The sequence below is a fragment of the Globicephala melas genome, unplaced genomic scaffold (genome assembly GCF_963455315.2).
Source record: "Globicephala melas unplaced genomic scaffold, mGloMel1.2 SCAFFOLD_644, whole genome shotgun sequence".
In the NCBI taxonomy this organism is placed as follows: domain Eukaryota; kingdom Metazoa; phylum Chordata; class Mammalia; order Artiodactyla; family Delphinidae; genus Globicephala; species Globicephala melas.
The window spans coordinates 58,763-82,990 of NW_027207800.1; the positions used below are offsets into that span (position 1 = coordinate 58,763).

The 24,228-nt window shown below is 40.8% G+C and overlaps 1 protein-coding gene across 1 annotated transcript in view; it reads left to right on the top strand.

Moving 5' to 3' along the window:
- Positions 1-23,367, top strand: part of LOC132596087 (uncharacterized) — a 73,480-nt gene extending 50,113 nt beyond the window's left edge. Inside the window, exon 3 of the mRNA XM_070044829.1 lies at positions 23,044-23,367. The gene's annotated coding sequence lies outside the window, so the exon portion shown is untranslated. The remainder of the gene's footprint in view (positions 1-23,043) is intronic.
- The last annotated feature ends 861 nt before the right edge of the window (positions 23,368-24,228 follow it).

Genomic DNA, 24,228 nt, shown 5'->3' on the forward strand with positions numbered 1-24,228 from the left:
AAAAGGATCTTGCTGTGATTTATGTCATAGAGTATTCTGCCTATGTTTTATTCTAAGAGTTTTATAGTGTCTGGTCTTACATTTAGGTCTTTAATCCATTTTTTTTTAACATCTTCATTGGGGTACAATTGCTTTACAATGGTGTGTTAGTTTCTGCTTTATAACAAAGTGAATCAGTTATACACATACATATTATCCCATATCTCTTCCCTCTTGCGTCTCCCTCCCTCCCACCCTCCCTATCCCACCCCTCCAGGCTGTCACAAAGCACCGAGCCAATTTCACTGTGCCATGCGGCTGCTTCCCACTAGCTATCTACCTTACTACGTTTGTTAGTGTGTATATGTCCATGACTCTCTCTCGCCCTGTCACAGCTCACCCTTCCCCCTCCCCATAACCTCAAGTCTGTTCTCTAGGAGGTCTGTGTCTTTATTCCTGCCTTACCCCTAGGTTCTTCATGACATTTTTTTTCCTTAAATTCCATATATATGTGTTAGCATATGGTATTTGTCTTTTTCTTTCTGACTTACTTCACTCTGTATGACAGACTCTGGGTCTATCCACCTCATTACAAATAGCTCAATTTCGTTTCTTTTTATGGCTGAGTAATATTCCATTGTATATATGTGCCACATCTTCTTTATCCATTCATCCGATGATGGGCACTTAGGTTGTTTCCATCTCCAGGCTATTGTAAATAAAGATGCAATGAACATTTTGGTACATGACTCTTTTTGAATTTTGGTTTTCTCAGGGTATATGCCCAGTAGTGGGATTGCTGGGTCATATGGTAGTTCTATTTGTAGTTTTTTAAGGAACCTCCATACTGTTCTCCATAGTGGCTGAACCAATTCACATTCCCACCAGCAGTGCAAGAGTGTTCCGTTTTCTCCACACCCTCTCCAGCATTTATTGTTTCTAGATTTTTTGATGATGGCCATTCTGACTGGTGTGAGATGATATCTCATTGTAGTTTTGATTTGCATTTCTCTAATGATTAATGATGTTGAGCATTCTTTCATGTGTTTGTTGGCAGTCTGTATATCTTCTTTGGAGAAATGTCTATTTAGGTCTTCTGCCCATTTTTGGATTCGGTTGTTTGTTTTCTTGTTATTGAGCTGCATGAGCTGCTTGTAAATTTTGGAGATTAATCCTTTGTCGGTTGCTTCATTTGCAAATATTTTCTCCCATTCTGAGGGTTATCTTTTGGTCTTGTTTATGGTTTCCTTTGCTGTGCAAAAGCTTTGAAGTTTCATTAGGTCCCATTTGTTTATTTTTGTTTTTATTTCCATTACTCTAGGAGGTGGGTCAGAAAGGATCTTGCTGTGATTTATGTCATAGAGTGTTCTGCCTATGTTTTCCTCTAAGAGTTTGATAGTTTCTGGCCTTACATTTAGGTCTTTAATCCATTTTGAGCTTATTTTTGTGTATGGTGTTAGGGAGTGATCTAATCTCATACTTTTACATGTACCTGTCCAGTTTTCCCAGCACCACTCATTGAAGAGGCTGTCCTTTCTCCACTGTACATTACTGCCACCTTTATCAAAGATAAGGTGTCCATATGTGCATGGGTTTATCTCTGGGCTTTCTATCCTGTTCCATTGATCTATCTTTCTGGTTTTGTGCCAGTACCATACCGTCTTGATAACTGTAGCTTTGTAGTATAGTCTGAAGTCAGGGAGCCTGATTCCTCCAGTTCCTTCTTTTGTTCTCAAGATTGCTTTGGCTATTCGGGGTCTTTTGTGTTTCCATACAAATTGCAAAATTTTTTGTTCTAGTTCTGTGAAAAATGCCAGTGGTAGTTTGATAGGGATTGCATTGAATCTATAGATTGCTTTGGGTAGTAGAGTCATTTTCACAATGTTGATTCTTCCAATCCAAGAACATGGTATATCTCTCCATCTATTTGTATCATCTTTAATTTCTTTCATCAGTGTCTTATAATTTTCTGCATACAGGTCTTTTGTCTCCTTAGGTAGGTTTATTCCTAGATATTTTATTCTTTTTGTTGCAATGGTAAATGGGAGTGTTTTCTTGATTTCACTTTCAGATTTTTCATCATTAGTATATAGGAATGCCAGAGATTTCTGTGCATTAATTTTGTATCCTGCCACTTTACCAAATTCATTGATTAGCTCTAGTAGTTTTCTGGTAGCATCTTTAGGGTTCTCTATGTATAGGATCATGTCATCTGCAAACAGTGACAGCTTTACTTCTTCTTTTCCGATTTGGATTCCTTTTATTTCCTTTTCTTCTCTGATTGCTGTGGCTAAAACTTCCAAAACTATGTTGAATAAGAGTGGTGAGAGTGGGCAACCTTGTCTTGTTCCTGATCTTAGTGGAAATGCTTTCAGTTTTTCACCATTGAGGATGATGTTTGCTGTGGGCTTGTCATATATGGCCTTTATTATGTTGAGGAAAGTTCCCTCTATGCCTACTTTCTGCAGGGTTTTTATCATAAATAGGTGTTGAATTTTGTCAAAAGCTTTCTCTGCATCTATTGAGATGATCATATGGTTTTTCTCCTTCAATTTGTTAATATGGTTTATCACATTGATAGATTTGCGTATATTGAAGAATCCTTGCATTCCTGGGATAAACCCCACTTGATCATGGTGTATGATCCTTTTAATGTGCTGTTGGATTCTGTTTGCTAGTATTTTGTTGAGGATTTTTGCATCTATGTTCATCAGTGATATTGGCCTGTAGTTTTCTTTCTTTGTGACATCCTTGTCTGGTTTTGGTATCAGGGTGATGGTGGCCTCGTAGAATGAGTTGGGGAGTGTTCCTCCCTCTGCTATATTTTGGAAGAGTCTGAGAAGGATAGGTGATAGCTCTTCTCTAAATGTTTGATAGAATTCGCCTGTGAAGCCATCTGGTCCTGGGCTTTTGCTTGTTGGAAGATTTTTAATCACAGTTTCAATTTCAGTGCTTGTGATTGGTCTGTTCATATTTTCTATTTCTTCCTGATTCAGTCTTGGCAGGTTGTGCCTTTCTAAGAATTTGTCCATTTCTTCCAGGTTGTCCATTTTATTGGCATAGAGTTGCTTGTAGTAATCTCATGATCTTTTGTATTTCTGCAGTGTCAGTTGTTACTTCTCCTTTTTCATTTCTAATTCTATTGATTTGAGTCTTCTCCCTTTTTTTCTTGGTGAGTCTGGCTAATGGCTTATCAATTTTGTTTATCCTTTCAAAGAACCAGCTTTTAGTTTTATTGATCTTTGCTATCGTTTCCTTCATTTCTTTTTCATTTATTTCTGATCTGATTTTTATGATTTCTTTCCTTCTGCTAACTTTGGGGTTTTTTTGTTCTTCTTTCTCTAATTGCTTTAGGTGCAAGGTTAGGTTGTTTATTCGAGATGTTTCCTGTTTCTTAAGGTAGGATTGTATTGCTATAAACTTCCCTCTTAGAACTGCTTTTGCTGCATCCCATAGATTTTGAGTCGTCGTGTCTCCATTGTCATTTGTTTCTAGGTATTTTTTGATTTCCTCTTTGATTTCTTCAGTGATCACTTCGTTATTAAGTAGTGTATTGTTTAGCCTCCATGTGTTTGTATTTTTTTACAGATCTTTTCCTGTAATTGATATCGAGTCTCATAGCGTTGTGGTCGGAAAAGATACTTGATACAATTTCAATTTTCTTAAATTTACCAAGGCTTGATTTGTGACCCAAGATATGATCTATCCTGGAGAATGTTCCACGAGCACTTGAGAAAAATGTGTATTCTGTTGTTTTTGGATGGAGTGTCCTATAAATATCAATTAAGTCCATCTCGTTTAATGTATCATTTAAAGCTTGTGTTTCCTTATTTATTTTCATTTTGGATGATCTGTCCATGGGTGAAAGTGGGGTGTTTAAGTCCCCTACTATGAATGTGTTACTGTCGATTTCCCCTTTTATGGCTGTTAGTATTTGCCTTATGTTTTGAGATGCTCCTATGTTGGGTGCATAAATATTTACAATTGTTATATCTTCTTCTTGGATCGATCCCTTGATCATTATGTAGTGTCCTTCTTTGTCTCTTTTAATAGTCCTTATTTTAAAGTCTAGTTTGTCTGATATGAGAATTGCTACTCCAGCTTTCTTTTGGTTTCCATTTGCATGGAATATCTTTTTCCATCCCCTTACTTTCAGTCTGTATGTGTCTCTAGGTCTGAAGTGGGTCTCTTGTAGACAGCATATATAAGGGTCTTGTTTTTGTATCCATTCAGCTAATCTGTGTCTTTTGGTGGGAGCATTTAGTCCATTTACATTTAAGGTAATTATCGATATGTATGTTCCTATTCCCATTTTCTAAATTGTTTTGGGTTCGTTATTATAGGTCTTTTCCTTCTCTTGTGTTTCTTGCCTAGAGAAGATCCTTTAGCATTTGTTGTAAAGCTGGTTTGGTGGTGCTGAACTCTCTCAGCTTTTGCTTGTCTGTAAAGGTTTTAATTTCTCCATCAAATCTGAATGAGATCCTTGCTGGGTAGAGTAGTCTTGGCTGCAGGTTTTTCTCCTTCATCACTTTCAGTATGTCCTGCCACTCCCTTCTGGCTTGTAGGGTTTCTGCTGAAAGATCAGCTGTTAACCTTATGGGGATTCCCTTATGTGTTATTTGTTGTTTTTCCCTTGCTGCTTTTAATATGCTTTCTTTGTAATTAATTTTTGACAGTTTGATTAATATGTGTCTTGGCGTATTTCTCCTTGGATTTATCCTGTATGGGACTCTCTGTGCTTCCTGGACTTGATTAACTATTTCCTTTCCCTTATTAGGGAAGTTTTCAACTATAATCTCTTCAAATATTTTCTCAGTCCCTTTCTTTTTCTCTTCTTCTTCTGGAACCCCTATAATTCGAATGTTGGTGCGTTTAATGTTGTCCCAGAGGTCTCTGAGACTGTCCTCAGTTCTTTTCATTCTTTTTTCTTTATTCTGCTCTGCAGTAGTTATTTCCACTATTTTATCTTCCAGGTCTCTTATCCGTTCTTCTGCCTCAGTTATTCTGCTATTGATCCCATCTAGAGTACTTTTAATTTCATTTATTGTGTTGTTCATCGTTGCTTGTTTCATCTTTAGTTCTTCTAGGTCCTTGTTAACTGATTCTTGCATTTTGTCCATTCTATTGTCCATTCTATCTCCAAGATTTCGGATCAACCTTACTATCATTATTCTGAATTCTTTTTCAGGTAGACTGCCTATTTCCTCTTCATTTGTTAGGTCTGGTGCATTTTTATCTTGCTCCTTTATCTGCTGTGTGTTTTTCTGTCTTCTTTTGCTTATCTTACTGTGTTTGGGGTCTCCTTTTTGCAGGCTGCAGGTTCGTAGTTCCTCCTGTTTTTGATGTCTGTCTCCAGTGGCTAAGGTTGGTTCAGTGGGTTGTGTAGGCTTCCTGGTAGAGGGGACTAGTGCCTGTGTTGTGGTGGATGAGGCTGGATCTTGTCTCTCTAGTGGGCAGGTTCACGTCTGGTGGTGTGTTTTGGGGTGTCTGTGGCCTTATTATGATTTTAGGCAGACTCTCTGCTAATGGGTGGGGTTGTGTTCCTGTTTTGCTAGTTGTTTGGCATAGGTTTTCCAGCACTGTGGCTTGCTGGTCGTTGAGTGAAGCTGGGTGCTGGTGTTAAGATGGAGGTCTCTGGGAGATTTTCGCCGTTTGATATTATGTGGAGTTGGGAGGTCTCTTGTTGACCAGTGTCCTGAAGTTGGCTCTCCTACCTCAGAGGCAGAGCCCTGCCTCCTGGCTGGAGCACCAAGAGCTTTTCATCCACACGGCTCAGGATAAAAGGGAGAAAAAGTAGAGGGAATTAGTAGAAGTATGAGGAAAGAAAGAAGGAAAGGAGGGTAGGAAGGAAGGAAGAAAGAAAGAAGCAAAGAAGGAAAGAAGGCAAGAAGGAAAGAAAGGAGGGAGGGAGGGAGGAAGGAAGGAAGGAGGGAAAGAAGGAAAAAAGACAGAAAGAAAGAAGATACAGTAAAAATAAAATAAAGTATAATAAAGTTATTGAATTAAAAAATTCTTATTTAGAAAAAAAAAAGGGACGGATAGAATCTTAGGACAAATGTTGGAAGCAAAGCTATACTGACAAAATCTTACACAGAAGCATACACATACACCCTCACTAAAAGAGGTAAATGGGGAAAAATCATAAATCTTGCTGTCAGAGACCACCTCCTCAATTTGGGATGATTCGTTGTCTAAAGGAGGGAAGGAAGGAAGGAAAGAAAGAAAGAAAAAGGAAGAACGAAGGTAAAGTATAATAACGTTATTAAAATTAATTATTAAGAAAAAAATTTAAAAAAAAATGGACGGATAGAACCCTAGGACAAATGGTGGAAGCAAGACTATACAGACAAGATCTCACACAGAAGCATACACATACACATTCACAAAAAGAGGAAAAGGGAAAAAATCATAGATCTTGCTCCTAAAGTCCACTTCCTTAATTTGGGATGATTGGTTGTCTATTCAGGTATTCCACAGATGCAGGGTATATCAAGTTGATTGTGGAGCTTTAATCCGCTGCTTCTGAGGCTGCTGGGAGAGATTTCCCTTTCTCTTCTTTGTTCTCACAGCTCCCAGGGCTCAGCTTTGGATTTGGCCCTGCCACTGCGTGTAGGTTGCTGGAGGGCGTCTGTTTTTTGCTCAGACAGGATGGGGTTAAAAGAGCCGCTGATTCGGGGGCTCTGGCGCACTCAGGCCAGCGGGGAGGGAGGGGCACGGAGTGCGGGGCAGGCCTGCGGTGGCAAAGGCCAGCGTGACTTTGCACCAGCCTGAGGCGCGCTGTGCGTTCTCCCGGGGAAGTTGTCCCTGGATCCCGGGAACCTGGCAGTGGCGGGCTGCACAGGCTCCGCGGAAGAGGGGTGTGGAGAGTGACCTGTGCTCGCACACAGGCCCCTTGGTGGCGGCAGCAGCAGCCTTAACGTCTCCCGCCCGACTCTGGGGTCCGCGCTTTTAGCCGCGGTTTGCGACCGTCTCTGGATTCCGCGCTTTCAGCCGCGGCTCGCGCCCGTCTCTGGGGTCCGCGCTTTCAGCCGCGGCTCGCGCCCGTCTCTGGGGTTCGCGCTTTTAGCCGCGGCTCGCGCCCGTTTCTGGAGTTCCTTTAAGCAGCGCTCTTAAACCCCTCTCCTCACGCCCCAGGAAACAAAGAGGGAAGGAAAAGTCTCCTGCCTCTTCGGCAGGTGCAGGCTTTTCCCCGGACTCCTTCCCGGCTAGCTGTGGTGCACTAACCCCTTCAGGCTATGTTCAAGCCGCCAACCCCAGTCCTCTCCCTGCGTTCCGTCCGAAACCGAAACCCGAGCCTCAGAGCCTCAGCTCGCAGCCCCGCCCGCCCCGGCGGGTGAGCAGACAAGCCTCTCGGGCTGGTGAGTGCCGGTCGGCACCGATCCTCTGTGTGGGAATCTCCCCGCTTTGCCCGCCGCACCCGTTGCTGTGCACTCCTCCGCGGCTTCGAAGCTCCTCCCTCCGCCTCCCGCAGTCTCCGCCCGCGAAGGGGCTTCCTAGTGTGTGGAAACTTTTCCTCCTTCACAGCTCCCTCCCACTGGTGCAGGTGCCGTCCCTATTCTTTTGTCTCTGTTTTTTCTTTTTTTCTTTTGCCCTACCCAGGTATGTGGGGAGTTTCTTGCCTTTTGGGAGGTCTGAGGTCTTCTGCCAGCCTTCAGTAGGTGTTCTGTAGGAGCTGTTCCACGTGTAGATGTATTTCTGGTGTATCTGTGGGGAGGAAGGTGATCTCCGCGTCTTATTCTTCCGCCATCTTCCGCCTTCTCCTTTAATCCATTTTGAGTTTATTTTTGTGTATGGTGTTAGGGAGTGTTCTAATTTCATTCTTTTAAATGTAGCTGTCCAGTTTTCCCAGCACCATTATTGAAGAGGCTGTCTTTTCTCCATTGTATATTCTTGCCTCCTTTATGAAAAATAAGGTGACCATATGTGCATGGGTTTCTCTCTGGGCTTTCTATCCTGATCCATTGATGTATATTTCTGTCTTTGTGCCAGTACCATACTGTCTTGGTTACTGTACCTTTGTAATATAGTCTGAGGCCTGGGAGCGTAATTCCTCTAGCTCTGTTTTTCTTTCTCAAGATTGCTTTTGGTATTCAGGGTCTTTTGTGTTTCCATACAAATTGTGAAATTTTTTGTTCTAATTCTGTGAAAAATGCTGTTGGTAGTTGGATAGGTATTGCATTGAATCTGTAGATTGCCGTGGGTAGTATTGTCATTTTCACAATGTTGATTCTTCCAATCCAAGAACATGGTATATCTCTCCATCTGTTTGTATCATGTTTAATTTCTTTCCTCAGTGTCTTACCGTTTTCTGCATAAAGGTCTTTTGTCTCCTTAGGTAGGTTTATTCCTAGGTATTTTATTCTTTTTGTTGCAGTGGTAAATGGGAGTGTTTCCTTAATTTGTGTTTCAGATTTTTCATTATTAGTGTATAGGAATGCAAGAGATTTCTGTTCATTTATTTTGTATCCTGCTATATAACCAAATTCATTGATTAGCTCTAGTAGTGTTCTGGTAGCATCTTTAGGATTCTCTATATATAGTATCATGTCATCTGCAAACAGTGACAGCTTTACTTCTTCTTTTCCAATTCGGATTCCTTTTATTTCTTTTTCTTCTCTGATTTCTGTGGCTAGAACTTCCAAAACTATGTTGAATAATAGTGGTGAGAGTGAACAACCGTGTCTTGTTCCTCATCTTAGAGGAAATGGTTTCAGTTTTTCACCATTGAAAATGGTGTTGGCTGTGGGTTTGTCATATATGGCCTTTATTATGTTGAGGCAAGTTCCCTCTATGCCTACTTTCTGGAGGGTTTATATCATAAATGGGTGTTGAATTTTGTGGAAAGCTTTTCCTGCATCTATTGAGATGATCATATGGTTTTTCTCCTTCTGTGTGTTAATATGGTGTATCACATTGATTGATTTGCATATGTTGAAGAATGCTTTCATTCCTGGGATAAACCCCACTTGATCATGGTGTAGGATCCTTCTAATGTGCTGTTGGATTCTGTTTGCTAGTATTTTGTTGAGGATTTTTGCGTCTATGTTCATCAGTGATATTGGCCTATAGTTTTCTTTCTTTGTGACATCTTTGTCTGGTTTTGGTATCAGGGTGATGGTGGCCTCGTAGAATGAGTTTGGGAATGTTTCTCCCTCTGCTATATTTTGGAAGAGTTTGAGAAGGATAGGTGTTAGCTCTTCTCTAAATGTTTGCTAGAACTCGCCTGTGAAACCATCTGGTCCTGGGCTTTTGTTTGTTGGAAGATTTTTAATCATGGTCTCTATTTCAGTGCTTCTGATTGGTGTCTTTATATTTTCTATTTCTTCCTAGTTCAGTCTCAGAAGGTTGTGCATTTCTAAGAATTTGTGTATTTCTTCCAGGTTGTCCATTTTATTGGCATAGAGTTGCTTGTAGTGATCTCTCATGATCCATTGTATTTCTGCAGTGTCTGTTGTTACTTCTCCTTTTTTATTTCTAGTTCTATTGATTTGAGTCTTCTTCCTTTTTTTCTTGATGAGTCTGGCTAATGGTTTATCAATTTTGTTTATCTTCTCAAAGAACCAGCTTTTAGTTTTATTGATTTTTGCTTTCATTTCCTTCATTTGTTTTTCATTTATTTCTGATCTGATTTTTATGATTTCTTTCCTTCTGCTAACTTTGGGGGGTTTTTTGTTCTTCTTTCCCTATTTGCTTTAAGTGTAAGGTTAGATTGTTTATTTGAGTTGTTTCTTCCTTCTTGAGGTAGGCTTGTATTGCTATAAACTGCCCTCTTACAACTGCTTTTGCAGCATCCCGTAGGTTTTGCGTCATCGTGTTTTCATTGTCATTCATTTCTAGGTGTTTTTTGATTTCTTCAGTGATCTCTTGGTAATTTAGTAACAGATTGCTTAACCTCCATGTTTTTGTATTTTTTACAGTTTTTTTTCCTGTAATTGATATCTAGTCTTGTAGCATTATGGTCAGAATAGGTACTTGGTATGATTTTAATTTTCTTACATTTACCAGGGCTTGACTTGTGACAAGTCAATATATGATCTATCCTGGAGAATGTTCCATGAGCACTTGAGAAGAAAGTATATTCTGTTCTTTATGATGGAATGTTCTATAAATATCAATTAAGTCCATCTTGTTTAATGTGTCATTTAAAGCTTGTGTTTCCTTATTTATTTTCATTTTGGATGATCTGTCCTTTGGTGAAAGTGGGGTGTTTAAAGTCCCCTCCTATGATTGTGTTACTGTTGATTTCCCCTTCTATGGCTGTTAGCATTTGCCTTATGTATTGAGGTGCTCCTATTTTAGGTGCATAAATATTTACAATTGTTATATCTTCTTCTTGGATTGATCCCTTGATCATTATGTAGTGTCCTTCTTTGTCTCTTGTAATAGTCTTTATTTTAAAGTCTATTTTGTCTGATATGAGAATTGCTATTCCAGCTTTCTTTTGATATCCATTTGCATGGAATATCTTTTTCCATCCCCTCACTTTCAGTCTGTATGTGTCCCTAGTATGTGTCTGAAGTGGTTCCTTTGTAGACAGCATATATAGGGGTCTTGTTTTTGTGTCCATTCAGCCAGTCTATGTCCTTTGGTTGGAGCATTTAATTCATTTACATTTAAGGTAGTTATTGATATGTATGTTCCTATTCCCATTTTCTTAATTCTTTTGGGGTTGTTATTGGAGGTTTTTTCCTTCTCTTGTGTTTCCTATCTAGAGAATTTCCTTTAGCATTTGTAATAAAGCTGGTTTTGTGGTGCTGAATTCTCTTAGCCTTGGCTTGTCTGTAAAGGTTTTAATTTCTCCGTCGAATCTGAATGAGATCCTTGCTGGGTACAATTATCTTGGTTGTAGGTTTTTCCCTTTCATCACTTTGAATATGTCTTGCCACTCCCTTCTGGCTTGCAGAGTTTCTGCTGAAAGGTCAGTTGTTAACCTTATGGGGATTCCCTTGTATGTTATTTGTTGTTTTCCCTTGCTGCTTTTAATATTTCTTCTTTGTATTTAATTTTTGATAGTTTGATTAATATGTGTCTTGGCATGTTTCTCCTTGGATATTTCCTGTATGGCACTGTCTGCGCTTCCTGGACTTGATTGCCTATTTCCTTTCCCATATAAGGGAAGTTTCCAACTGTATTCTCCTCAAATATTTTCTCAGTCCCTTTCTTTTTCTCTTCTTCTTCTGCGACCCCTATAATTCGAATGTTGGTGTGTTTAATATTGTCCCAGAGGTCTCTGAGACTGTCCTCAATTCTTTTTATTCTTTTTTCTTTATTCTGCTCTGCAGTAGTTATTTCTACTATTTTATCTTCCAGGTCACTTTTCTGTTCTTCTGCCTCAGTTATTCTGCTATTGATTCCTTACAGAGAATTTTAAATTTCATTTATTGTGTTCTTCATCATTGTTTGTTTGCTCTTTAGTTCTTCTAGGTCCTTGTTAAACGTTTATTGTATTTTCTCCATTCTATTTCCAAGCTTTTGGCTCATCTTTACTATGATTACTCTGAGTTCTTTTTCAGGTGGACTGCCTATTTCCTCCTCATTTGTTTGGTCTGGTGGGTTTTTTCCTTGTTCCTTCATCTGCTGTGTATTTCTCTGTCTTCTCATTTTGCTTAACTTACTGTGTTTGGGGTCTCCTTTTTGCAGGCTGCAGGTTCGTAGTTCCTGCTGTTTTTGGTGTCTGCCCCCAGTGGCTAAGGTAGGTTCAGTGGGTTGTGTAGGCTTCCTGGTGGATGGGAGTGGTGCCTGTGTTCTGGTGGATGAGGCTGCATCTTGTCTTTCAGGTGGGCAGGACCGCATCCTGTGGTGTGTTTTGGGGTGTCTGTGACCTTATTATGATTTTAGGCAGCCTGTGTGCTAATGGGTGGGGTTATGTTCCTCTCTTGCTAGTTGTTTGGCATAGGGTTTCCAGCACTGTAGCTTGCTGGTCGTTGAGTGGAGCTGGGTGTTAGCGTTTAGATGGAGATCTCTGGGAGAGCTTTCGCCTTTTGATTTTATGTGGTGCTGGGGGGGGTCTCTTGTGGACCAATGTCCTGAACTTGGCTCTCCTGCCTCAGAGGCACAGGCCTGACACCCTTCAGAGCACCAAGACCCTGTCAGCCACACGGCTCAGAACAAAAGGGAGAAAAAAGAAAGTAAAAAATAAAATAAAGTTATTAAAATAAAAAAATATTAAAATTTTTTAAAAATTAAAAAGTAATTTAAAAAAAGAAAGAAAGAAAGAAGAGAGCAACCAAACCAAAAAAGAAATCCACCAATGATAACAAGCCCTATAAACTATACTAAAAAGCAAAGAAACAAAAGACGTACAGACAGAACCATAGGACAAATGGTATAAGCAAAGCTATACAGACAAAATCACAGAAAGTCCACCGCCTCAATTTTGTGATGATTCATTGTCTATTCAGGTATTCCACTGCTGGGATAGATTTCCCTTTTTCTTCTTTGTTTGCACAGCTCCTGGGGCTCAGCTTTGGATTTGGCCCTGCCTCTGCGTGTAGGTCACCTGAGGGCGTCTTTTCTTCACCCAGACAGTACAGGGTTAAAGGAGCAGCTGCTTCGGGGGCTCTGGCTCACTCAGGCTGGGCGGAGGGTGGGGTACGGAGTGCGGGGTGAGCCTGCCGCAGCAGAGGCCAGCGTGATGTTGCACCAGCCTGAGGCACGCTGTGCGTTCTCCCGCGGAAGTTGTCCCTGGAATTCGGGACCCTGGCAATGGCGGGCTGCAAAGGCTCCCGGGAGGGGAAGTGTGGACAGTGGCTTGTGCTTTCACACAGGATTCTTGGTGGCTGCAGCAGCAGCCTTAGCATCTTATGCCTGTCTCTGGGATCCGCGCTGATAGCCGCGGCTCGCGCCCGTCTCTGGAGCTCGTTTTGGCAGTGCTTTATTAATCCCCTCTTCTTATGCACCCCGAAACAGTGGTGTCTTGCCTCTTAGGCAGATCCAGACATTTTCCTGGACCCCCTCCCAGTTAGCTGTGGCACACTAGCCCCCTTCAGGCTGTGTTCACACAGCCAACCCCAGTCCTCTCCCTGGGATCTCACCTCTGAAGCCCGAGCCTCAGCTCCCAGCCCCCACCTGCCCTGGCAGGTGAGCAGAGAAGCCTCTGAGGCTGGTGAGTGCTGGTCAGCACCGATCTGTGCGGGATGCTCTCCGCTTTGCCCTTCGCACCCCTGTTGCCGTGCTCTCCTCCGTGTCTCCAAAGCTTCCCCCCACCCACTGCTCCCTGTCTCTACCAGTGAAGGGGCTTCATAGTGTGTGGAAACTTTTCCTCCTTCACAGCTCCCTCCCAGAGGTGCAGGTTCCATCCCTATTCTTTTGTCTCTGTTTTTTCTTTTTTCTTTTGCCCTACCCAGGCACGTGGGGAGTTTCTTGCCTTTTGGGAAGTCTGAGGTCTTCTGCCAGTGTTTAGTAGGTGTTCTGTAGTTGTTCCACATGTAGATGTATTTCTGATGTATCTGTGGAGAGGAAGGTGATCTCCACGTCTTACTCCTCTGCCATCTTGAAGGTTCATTCATATTTTAAATACTCTTCAGAGCACAATTTTTTAACTTTTGTTTCTCTAAACATAATTATTTAATAATTAAGAGGTGTCAAAATATTACAGTTGGTTTTTCTTGTCATTCTGTTTGTTTGTTTGATCCCATATTGTATCTTGGAGATTTGGGGGCAACTTATATTCTGTAGCAGTGTACAGTATATATGCACAATGTTTTAAAAATCTGATGTATAAATATTGAGTTTTACTGTCACCTAGATGGCAGATATGCAAAAAATAAATTCATTAAAATATTTCTAATGTCCTGGTTTTAAAATAGGGAGCACTTTCTCAATGTTCATATCCTCACATAGTCATAAAGTTTCCTACTTTAACAAAAGTCACTTGGTTCTCTGCGCACCAATGAACTTGAATGTCAAATTTACAAGTTCATGCTAATGTGTTCTCTGCTAAATTTGGGAAATTTTCTTTCTGTGTATCCATTGATATTTCACTATTTATCATGGTGGTGTAAATGCTTGGGTTAGCTTGACCTAATGGCATCCAAATTCATGGAAATGAATGTGGAAATGGGACAATATAATTAAATATCGCAATTAATGGGCTTGATGCTCCTATTTCATTCTTCACACAATCATATTAAAAGTAGGTTTTTTTTTTTATTACGTAAGACTTGGTTCTATATATAGTTCAGCCAGAAGTAAAATTATTCCTAAATCACCCTGTCTCTCAGCCTAATGCATCAGCTTCAGCCTGTACACATAATGACAGTCAGACCTTGATTGGCTTTTTTCTCTTCCAACTGGTGGTGTAGACAGCAAACAGGAACCCTGTCTGAGAAGAGTTTGTGTATAGACCCAGAGAAAACTTTTAACATGGCACTGTTGTTTATGTTATGATCAACCAAATTTATTGATCCAGTCATTTATTTATTTGTTCTTACAAAGTCCTGTATTCATCCATCCATCACATTTCCTGAATACTTACCATGCACCAAATACTGAAACTACAGTAATAAGCAAAACAGACATAGCCCACGTAGTCCCGGATTTCATAATTTGGAAAGCACAGCTGGACTAGAGTTACCCTTAGGAAAAATACGTTCAAATATAATTAGATAATCACACAGATATGTGAAATGAATAATAAACATATGATGCTGTAAAAACAACGAGACCCAGTATTTTCAGGAGAAAGGCTTTTTTTTGTCAGTGCCATTTGAACTGAGATGGGAAGGACGCATTAACTAAACAATGGCGGTGATGGGGAAAGTAATCACTAGCTATCTGACCTCAGACAGGTTACTTAACCAGTTTATGCATCAGTTTTCTCATCTATCAAATGACAAGGTTAATAGTACCTACTTTATAGGGTCTGGTGAGGATTTGGTAAGAGTTTAGGACTATGTTCACTACATGGGCTCTATGTAAATATTACATACTGTTGTTACATGGCATTTTTACCCATAGTTTGCTAAGTTAGAAACATACTGAAGAAAATAAAAATAAATAATACTGAATGTTGATTTCAGATTTATTCAAAGTAAGATGCAAGTGAAAAATAAAACTTTCCATACAAAAAGTCACAATTCAGGTAGGGAGACAACATGGAAAATGTTGAAAGCGATGAAAATGATGATGTGAACTGCATACAATATATGCATTATGAAATGACACCTAGGAAAACTGGAAATCAATGAAGTTGTGTTAATTGCTATTTTTTCTGGAAAGGGAAGATGGATGCTTGCAATAAACTTAAATGAAAGATTTTTAAAAATGGTGCCCTGGGAACAGAGAGGCACAAAAGCATGCTCATAATTTTGTGGCTTGGGCTGAAGCATTTCTCAAATGTCCTTGAAAGTTTCCAAAGACAGTCTTTCCTCAGGAAAGTATTTCTCCTGTGAGTAAATAATGTTCTTGTCTAGAAATGAAATGCAGTAATATATTACATTGCAAGTGAACTGTTAGCAAGACTGGCAGCAGAAGTTCAGAAACAAATGTTGCATTGCAATCTAGAGTTTGAGGCTCTGTATCTGAACTTCCAGAACTTCTAAAGGGATGCCCTTTGTATGAAATCAAAATAGTCCAGAGAAGAATTTTGACTTCTCTTTACTTAACTATTAGAAGGATTTATTTGGAATTATTATTGTGTCATGCATGTTCCGCCTTAAATTTTCTGTGGTTGAGTTGCACAATTGATAAGCTAAGGTTTCTTTTCACCATAAAAAGGCTCCTTTTAAGGAGTCCTATAATAATGACATTTAAAGTACTTGCTTGCTTTTGAAGAAAGCTTCATGCTTGGGCTTCCCTGGTGGTGCAGTGGTTGAGAGTCCGCCTGCCGATGCAGGGGACACAGGGTCGTCCCCAGGTCCGGGAAGATCCCACATGCCGTGGAGCGGCTGGGCCCGTGAGCCATGGCTGCTGAGCCTGCGCATCCGGAGCCTGTGCTCTGCAACAGGAGAGGCCACAGCAGTGAGAGGCCCACGTACCGAAAAAAAAAAAAAAAAAAAAAGAAAGCTTCATGCTTTCCAAAGTGCTTTATAAATGCATTTCTGTGAGGCAGGTGGAACGTGTCCTGTCAACAGTATTTTACAGAAAAGAAAATGGAGGCTGTAAAGGAAAGCTGCTTGGTCAAGGTCATTCAGTGCATTAGGCGAGTTTTCATCACAGGAGTACTCACAGTTGAGCAGGGAATCCAGCAGGGAAAGCTTAAGGCTTTAGTCTATCTTTACACAAGTATTTTTGCATAAATGAAAAATTTACCCAAAATGAAGTGCATTAGGTGCCTAGTACTGCCTTCTTGTTCCTTAGAGTCTAGTGAGGGATATAGACTGAGCATATTCTATCCCAATGAATATAACTTAGATTATTCTGAGGGTGATCACTTGGGCTTCAGAATCTGAATTCCAGCTTGACCCCTTACATGAAGGAAATTACTTAATCTTTCAGAGCCTGTTTCTCCATCCCTTAAATGGTAATTTTAATGTTCTCTTATATGTTTATTAACTCATTCACTTAACAAAGCACCTGCTAGATCTCAAGTACTCTGCTAAGAATGGTGAAGCTTTTCTAGGAAGCCAGAAGGCCTCCTTCAGTGGATAGCGGAGGTCAAGAGAGGTTAGAGTTAACACTTGAATTTGACAGTGGGAGAAGATGAAAAGTTCACACGGCAAGGAAAAGAGAAAAAGACTATTATACAGGTTAAAGAGCTAGACCTGGATATATTTGGAGTGACAAAATTTCTGAATTTTGATGTACCATACTTCCTGCCTCAGTTCCCACATCTTGGAAGTGGGAATAATGATTAAACATGTTTCACAGTATTCATTTGGTAGAGATTAAATGAGGATTAATTAAGCATGGAAAGTGGCATAGGACAAATTTGATAAATTATTATGTATGAAAGTGTGTATAAATAAAATCAATTGCCATGACCCCTCTTCGTACCGAGTGATCACAGCACGCTTTAATTTTCTAGCTGAGTCTGGATATGGATTCGTAACTTTATTCAAACAGTGTATCAGGCACCACTTAACCTTTGGATTGGCTGGAAATTTTTGCTCCTCTGCTCTAATACAATTTAATTTTAATTTTGGTTTTTCAGGTACATGGGTATAAATAAGAAGAGTGTTAAAGAAATGTATTTCAGATTTTAAATTCAAAAATGTAGAAAAACTTTCTTTTACTATTTTTCATTTTACCTTTGGGTGCACTGATCAGCTACTTTTTCTTCTGCACCCAGGCAAAAGGGATTCTGAAGAAAACACTTTAAAATTTTGATTTCATATATAAGATAGTGGGAGCCTCTGCCTGCTTGATTTACATTTGTGCTCACCTTCCAGTTTATGCGGGAGGGGCATACGAATAAAGGAAACTTTCATATGATTTCAAGTTATTTAATTCCTGATATTATATTTAGCCATGAGAGAGTGTTATGATTTGCCTACAACATCCATCCTTCCTTTTCTTGTACCTTACCTTGTTCAGAGAGGACTTGTGCCTGTTCTGCTCTGAATTTCTCAACCAGTTCAGCTGCTAAAATCACAGGTGAAGCTTAGTTTCTGCTGATTTAATCCACCCAATCGAGATAGAGTTTCTCATTTTATTCAGCAAATATTTACTCTGCCTTAAAAAGAGATTTTTTAAAAAATGCATGGTCTTATTTGCTAATGCTGCTGGGAATTAATTAAGTTTTAGGTTCACAGTAAAATTGAGCACAAGGTACAGAGATTTCCCACACATTCCTCTGGTGGGAATGTAATAAATTGGTACAGCCACTGTGGCAAACAGTACGGAGGTCCCTCAAAAGCTAAAAATAGAATTACCATATGATCCAGCAATCCCACTCCTGGGCATATATCCAGACAAAACTATAATTCAAAAAGATACATGCACCCCAATGTTCGCAGCATCATAGAGGCGTTATTTACGATTGCCAAGACGTGGAAACAACCTGAGTGTCCATCAACAGATCAATGGATAAAGAAGATTTTATATATATATATATATAATTTAAATTTATATATTTGCATACATATATATATATAAATACTACTCAGCCATAAAAAAGAATGAAATTAATTTTGCCATTTGCAGCAACATGGATGGACTTGGAGGGCATTATTCTAAGAGAAACAAGTCAGACAGAGAAAGATAAATACTGTATGATATCGCTTATATGTGGAATCTAAGAAATAAAACAAACTGGTGAATATAACATAAAAGAAGCAGACTCACAGATATAGAGAACAAACTAGTAATTGCCAGTGGGGGAGGGGGGAAAGGCAATTTAAGAGTTGGAATTGGGAAGTGGAAAGTACAAACTATTTGGTGTAAAGTAGGCTCCAGGATGTATTATACAACAGGGGGAATATAGCCAATATTTTGTAATAAATGGAAAGTAGTCTTTAAAGTTGTATAAAAATATTTTCTTTTTTAAAAAAGATACTTCTTAGCTGATGGAAGCTTTAGAAGTCTACAGAGGCAGATAATTTTAAAATTGCAGCATATAACTTCTGGAGCCTGGCTGACATTCTCATAGGAAGCCGCATGAAAATTACTTTCAAAGGCATTCATCACCTTAGCTTACAGGAGTCTGTTCCTTCAGTGTGTATTAGTCCGTGGTGCATCCTTACTTTGACTTATCTGTGAGGTTCACCTCTCGCCCCCAGGAACAAAGCCTGCAGAGGGGCAACTTGTTTGGCTTGGGAGCCTGCCCAATATGAAAAGTTTGCAGGCAAAATCAGAAAGAACAGCTGCAGGAGGAGAGATGAGGGTTGCTGACAGCTAACGATTCGGAAAGCAATTTGCATGAGAGCCTTCTGCTTAACAGGAGGCAGCATGTGCTGGGCAGTGGTTTACCATCCACTGCCAAGCTGGTTTCTACACCCTGAGTCCTCATTCCATCAAAACACGTGTCCTAAGGGAACGCCCAGCCACCAGCTTCCACTTACCTGACTTAGCATGACCTGCCATCTAGAATTTCAGAGAGCTTTTCATTTATTAACTCACATGAATCTACTTTATCCTGAGGCTCTGGATACTAGTCCCATGCAAACTGATTTAATAACAAACATTTAAGTGCAAATCCAAGGTCATCTAGATAATATTCTTTGACAGCTTATTGCATATGAGGCACTGCACTGTGCACTTTTTATACCGTATCGGACTTCATAACAGACCTCTGAAGTGGGTGGTTAAGTTTCCTGCCAAGGGATCCATACACAAGAAACGATAATCAGAAAAGACCAAAGTATTACTTATTACTAGTGAGCTAGCCGCTGTTACTTCATTTTGGAATTCTAATTGAGGCTTTCCTTCTCTCTCTTGCCCCCAAATCACAGCTGACTAGGTCATAGGACAAGCTTAAGCTAACATGCCTTATTCTGTGAATCATAAGCTGAGCTACTGGGACAGAACCATGTGACACGTTTGTCCCTTTCAAATGTAATAATTCTACCCATTGCTCCATAGATGTTCTGGTTACTGACCAATAACATTAACAATTCCTCTTCCAAGAATAGGATGGAGGGGAAAGGCACTGGATCTCCTATGCCTCCCAAACATGTGAAGGCCAAAGCATGGTGGGAGGAGAAGCATATCTCTTTGTAATATGTTTTATTCCCTGTTTTATAGATGTACCTATGGAAGATTAGAAAGGCTGAGTAACTTGTCCATGTGATGTAGCCCATGCTTTTAACTTTTTTATTATACCACTTACCCTTCTCACCTATCAATTTGCCTTTTATACTGATGTCCTGAGAAACAGACCACTGTATGGTATAGAAATGAACAACCATAAATAAGCTGGAAATGCATTTCTGTTTACATTAACTAAGATAGTCACTTGTTTCTTTTAAGTGAGGTCCTCCGCCTTTTTAGGGACCTGAGTAAACTAACGATGTGCTTCCATTGATTAAACAAGAATTCTCCAGTATTCCATAGAAGAATCATACATTTCTTTAAGCCCTGTGTATGCTTCTAGGGTTTAGATTCTAAATCAAATAGGTTTCTGTTTTTCATTAAAAAAAACGAACACAGGATTTCACTTGTAAATTTATTAACTTTTTTTTTTCTGTCTAGCAACAAGCAGTGACTGTTGTTGGGTTGGTGGACATAGTAGAGATGGCCATTCAGAAAATCACAAATTTTAGGAACTCTAGCATTCATGTAGCTCAGAACTGTAAGAAGAGACCAGAGGAAGATCAACATGCTTTAAAGTATATTACAAATCAATATTGAAACAGAGCTTAACATATAATTCATCTGGAAAGAAGCTCAGAACGTGATTGCCAGTTATTTAATATTCTGGTCAAAGACAATGGAAGCACTATTAAAGTATGGCATTTTGACTGCCACTGGAAAGGTCAGGTTTCAAACAGCAGTGCACTAGTTGTGCTCAAAATGACTAAAGAATGATGAATAATTAAGTGAAGAGGAAATGGGAGACCTGCATTCTAATCTTGTTTTGGCCACTGATGGGAATCATGTGGACTTTAAGGCCATCACACAGTCATTTACTACCTTGGTTTTCTCACCTGTAAAATGAGGGAGTGACTATAGTTCTTTAATAATCCTTGATGATCTTTAGCGCTATGATTCTAGAAGCATCTTGATTTAATACAGTTTGAGGATTTATGTCTAAACTCTAGCAAGCAGAAAAATGTTCTTTTATTTCTAAAATGGACTTGACATTGCGTTAACAGAGCAAATGAAATCTTTTGAAGATTGTTCAAAGAATCACCAACTTAAAATTCATCGCCATTGTTGGTTTTTATTGTCTGTTTAACTCTTACTAGATCTATAATAGTTTTATTTATTTTCCTTTGCACCTGGACTGGCAGCCTCTGTGGTTGGAGAAACACATCACCACTTATTTTAGATACTTTGTTATCAGAGTCAACTCTGTAATCTTTGCTCTGCCTGTGAATTATTTATTTAATTTGATGTGTTTTTTCCTGGATTCATAGAATTTCCTTTTGTCATGATGCTTCTTTCCATTTATGGGACTGTAAATACAGCTGACTAAACCTCTCTAGTGGCCGATACATATCAGGTCTTTTGTGTGAAGGATGCCAGCTAATCTTCCCGTTCATAGGCTGACTACATTTTTATTCATTTGCTTTTTTTCTACTCACCCCTGACAGTAGTATCTGTGGAATAAATAAAATAAGGATACCTACTACTTATTTAACTCGGATCAGAAAACTTGACCTTTTCCTAATTTTTTACATTTGCTAGCTTTGTGGCAATATGCACCCCTATTTTTCTATGAATCTCAGTTCACCCTCTACCTGGGAATAATTATGCCTACCATACAACGTGGTGATCATAAAAGAAATTCTACCCATCTACTACCATATTGGGGAAAAATATTTGGATTGACTTTGACCAGACTTGGAGGCACATGTTTGCAGTGGCCTGTTTGAAAATACTGACTACATGGGGTACTCTGAAGGCACCTTACAGAGGTAGATAATATCTCTCCCAGGGCATCAACGCTAAAAGTGAGAAGCATTTTAATTTCTCATCAAGAAAGAAATGTTCTGTGATGTTAATGGTTCTTAACTTTTGGTGATTCATTAAAATCTCCTGGGGAGCTCTTGATAATCTTAAAGCCCAGCCTGTAATTTATACCAATTAAATATGAATTTCTGGGGGTTGGACTGAGGCATTGGTATATTTTAAGGTTTGCAGAATGTAATGGTTAATATTTAAGTGTCAATTCAGCTATATCCTGAGATACACAGATATTTTGCTAAACATTATTTCTGGGTGGGTCTGTTCCCAGATGAGATTAGCATTTGAATTGGTAGATGGAGTAAAGCAGATTTCCCTCCCCAGTGTAGGTGGGCCTCATCCAATCTCTTGAGGGCCCCAAAAGAATAAAAAGTCAGAGGAAAGGAGAATTTGCTCTCTCTGCCTGAGTGTTTGATCTGATCCCCTGCCCTCTGACTGTGGCTTACGTCAGTTCTGAAAACTACACCCCTGGATTTCCTAGCTTCCAGCTTATATTTCATATACAATGTATTTAATATTTAATATGTTTAATATCAATTACATATGTTAAAGCAATTACATATATTACATTATATTTATTATATATCTCCTATTGGTTCTGTTTCTCTGGAGTACCCTGACTACTATGGTGCTTCCAATACACTGTAAATATTGAGAACTACTATATATGTTAAAACACTATGGCTAAGTTCTTACAAAAGTGGATGCTCTGACAGTGTAGTTCTGCTTCTTAAATGGGCAACTCAATGAGGATAAGTAGCAATGTAAATTATTTTTTTCATTTTAAATGGTGGCCAGTCATATATATATATATATATATATATATAACACTTTGGGAGGCTATAAGACACTAATTAAAAGAACTTATAGGATATAAGCACTAAAACCACATCGACTCACCACTCAGTAGAAGGAATTCTAGGCCCAAGATATAGAAACCTCCATACCTGAATCATTGGAAAAGATGTAGAAAAGACACTAAAACTATTGAAATTTTCAGAGATCCCTTGTGACCCTTTTGGAGGTCATGATATCAGGACTCACTGTCTCCTGAGTCTTGTTTTGTAATACAGAGAGGGACCCACAGTTACATAGTAAATTGACACCTGAGACTTGTTTTTTTTTCAGCTAGAAGTGGAAAGGAGAAATATCTTTCACTGAAGCAGAGAGTAGAGGTATAAGTGGGGAAGACAAGGTAAAGAAAGAGAAAAGAAAAGAATCCATTTAGAGAAGACTTGCTCTTGGGGGAAGCCCTGGACATATAGTCATTTATATATCCTATTTCAGGATACATTGCATGCTTTACTGTAAGTAAGCATTTAATGATTTGTCTTCCACATACTTTGTTTCATTAAAGAGATTCACTTCTGCTGGCATTTTGTTTCATGGGATCCCAGGCCCTTAGCATAGTCGCTTAGTAAAGTATTTGTAGAATGAATCAGTCAATATGTCCTCAAACTCAGTACCCTTCTCAAATCAGTTACCTGCTTTATACCATAACTGAGATGATATTATCATAGTGTTAGGACTCAAAGGGAAATACGATCTCGATTTTAGGGTGAGCGGCGAAGCTGCCGAGCGCCCGCGTCGCTGCCGCGGCCGGAAGACAGACGCCCCCCAAAGCCCCTCGCCTGGCTCGGACCAACGGAGCCGGCAGCCCAGCACTCCGGTGAGTGGCGCCTCCTCCCCAGCCCTAGACCCCCTCTGGGGACCGGCCGGCCGGGCTCTTTTGTGCAGCGCACCGGGGGTGCTCTGCGCCCCCTCCGCGCGCCCGGGTCCGGTCCGCCGGACCCCGTGGCTGCGGTGCCCGCGGTGCGATCGGTCTTTGTTTCCACCGGGGCCCGAGGCTCGGCTGGGCGCGGCTCGAAGCCTGGCAGGCAGCGCCGGGAAGGGGGAGGGGGAGGTGGACGAGAAGGGGGCGCGGGGAGGGGGGGTTCCCGGGTTTCCTGGCCGCCCCGCGGCTCCCCCGGCTCGGGGGCGAGGTGCGCGCCCAGCGCTGCCGCGCGCCCCCTCCTCCTTCCCCCTCCCTCCGTCTTTGGATTTAAAACTGCAATTTGCTCTCCAGCTTGCTGAGTGTGTGGCGGGGGTGGGTGAAGGGGGGACCGTGGGACCGGAGAACAAGGCTGGATTTTAGGAACGGCCCTGGGAAAGGGGGAGACTGCGGAGGGAGGAGCCCCTCCCCTTCAACCCCCAAATCCCAAGGTTCTGCTGGTGCTCTGGGAGTTGAGAGGCGGGGACCTAATGACCCGGAGCGGGTGTGGGGCGGAGGAGGGATTTGGGGGCAGCCAGGGCCGTAGGGGTTGGGCCGCGTGCCCGGTTACCTGGTGAACAAAGTCGGCTCACTTTTGCATAAATAAATAAATAATCGCCTATCAATGCGTTTCCTCTGAGGCTCTGATTGAATCGGCCCCCTCTTCCCCAGGGGGTGGGGTGCTGAGTGACAGCTGTCAGCCCCCTGGGCCGGTAGCTGGGGGTGAATTGCAGAATCCCTCTGCTTTCTGGCTAAGGGCACATTCCCCTGCTGGGTCCTGGTCCCCAGGCAGAGCCAGAGGGGCAGAGGGCTGGCTCTGAGTCTAGGAAATAACTTTGTTTCCTGTTCTACAGGAAAAGGGACAGCAACCCAGAGTTTAGGGGCTGGGGATGAAGACTGATGGGAGCTGGAGGGGTTCCCCAGCAGCCTGACCCCCCAGCCTCCTGCCAGGCGAAGGGGCCAGCTGAGGGAGGAAGGATGTGGGCCTTGCT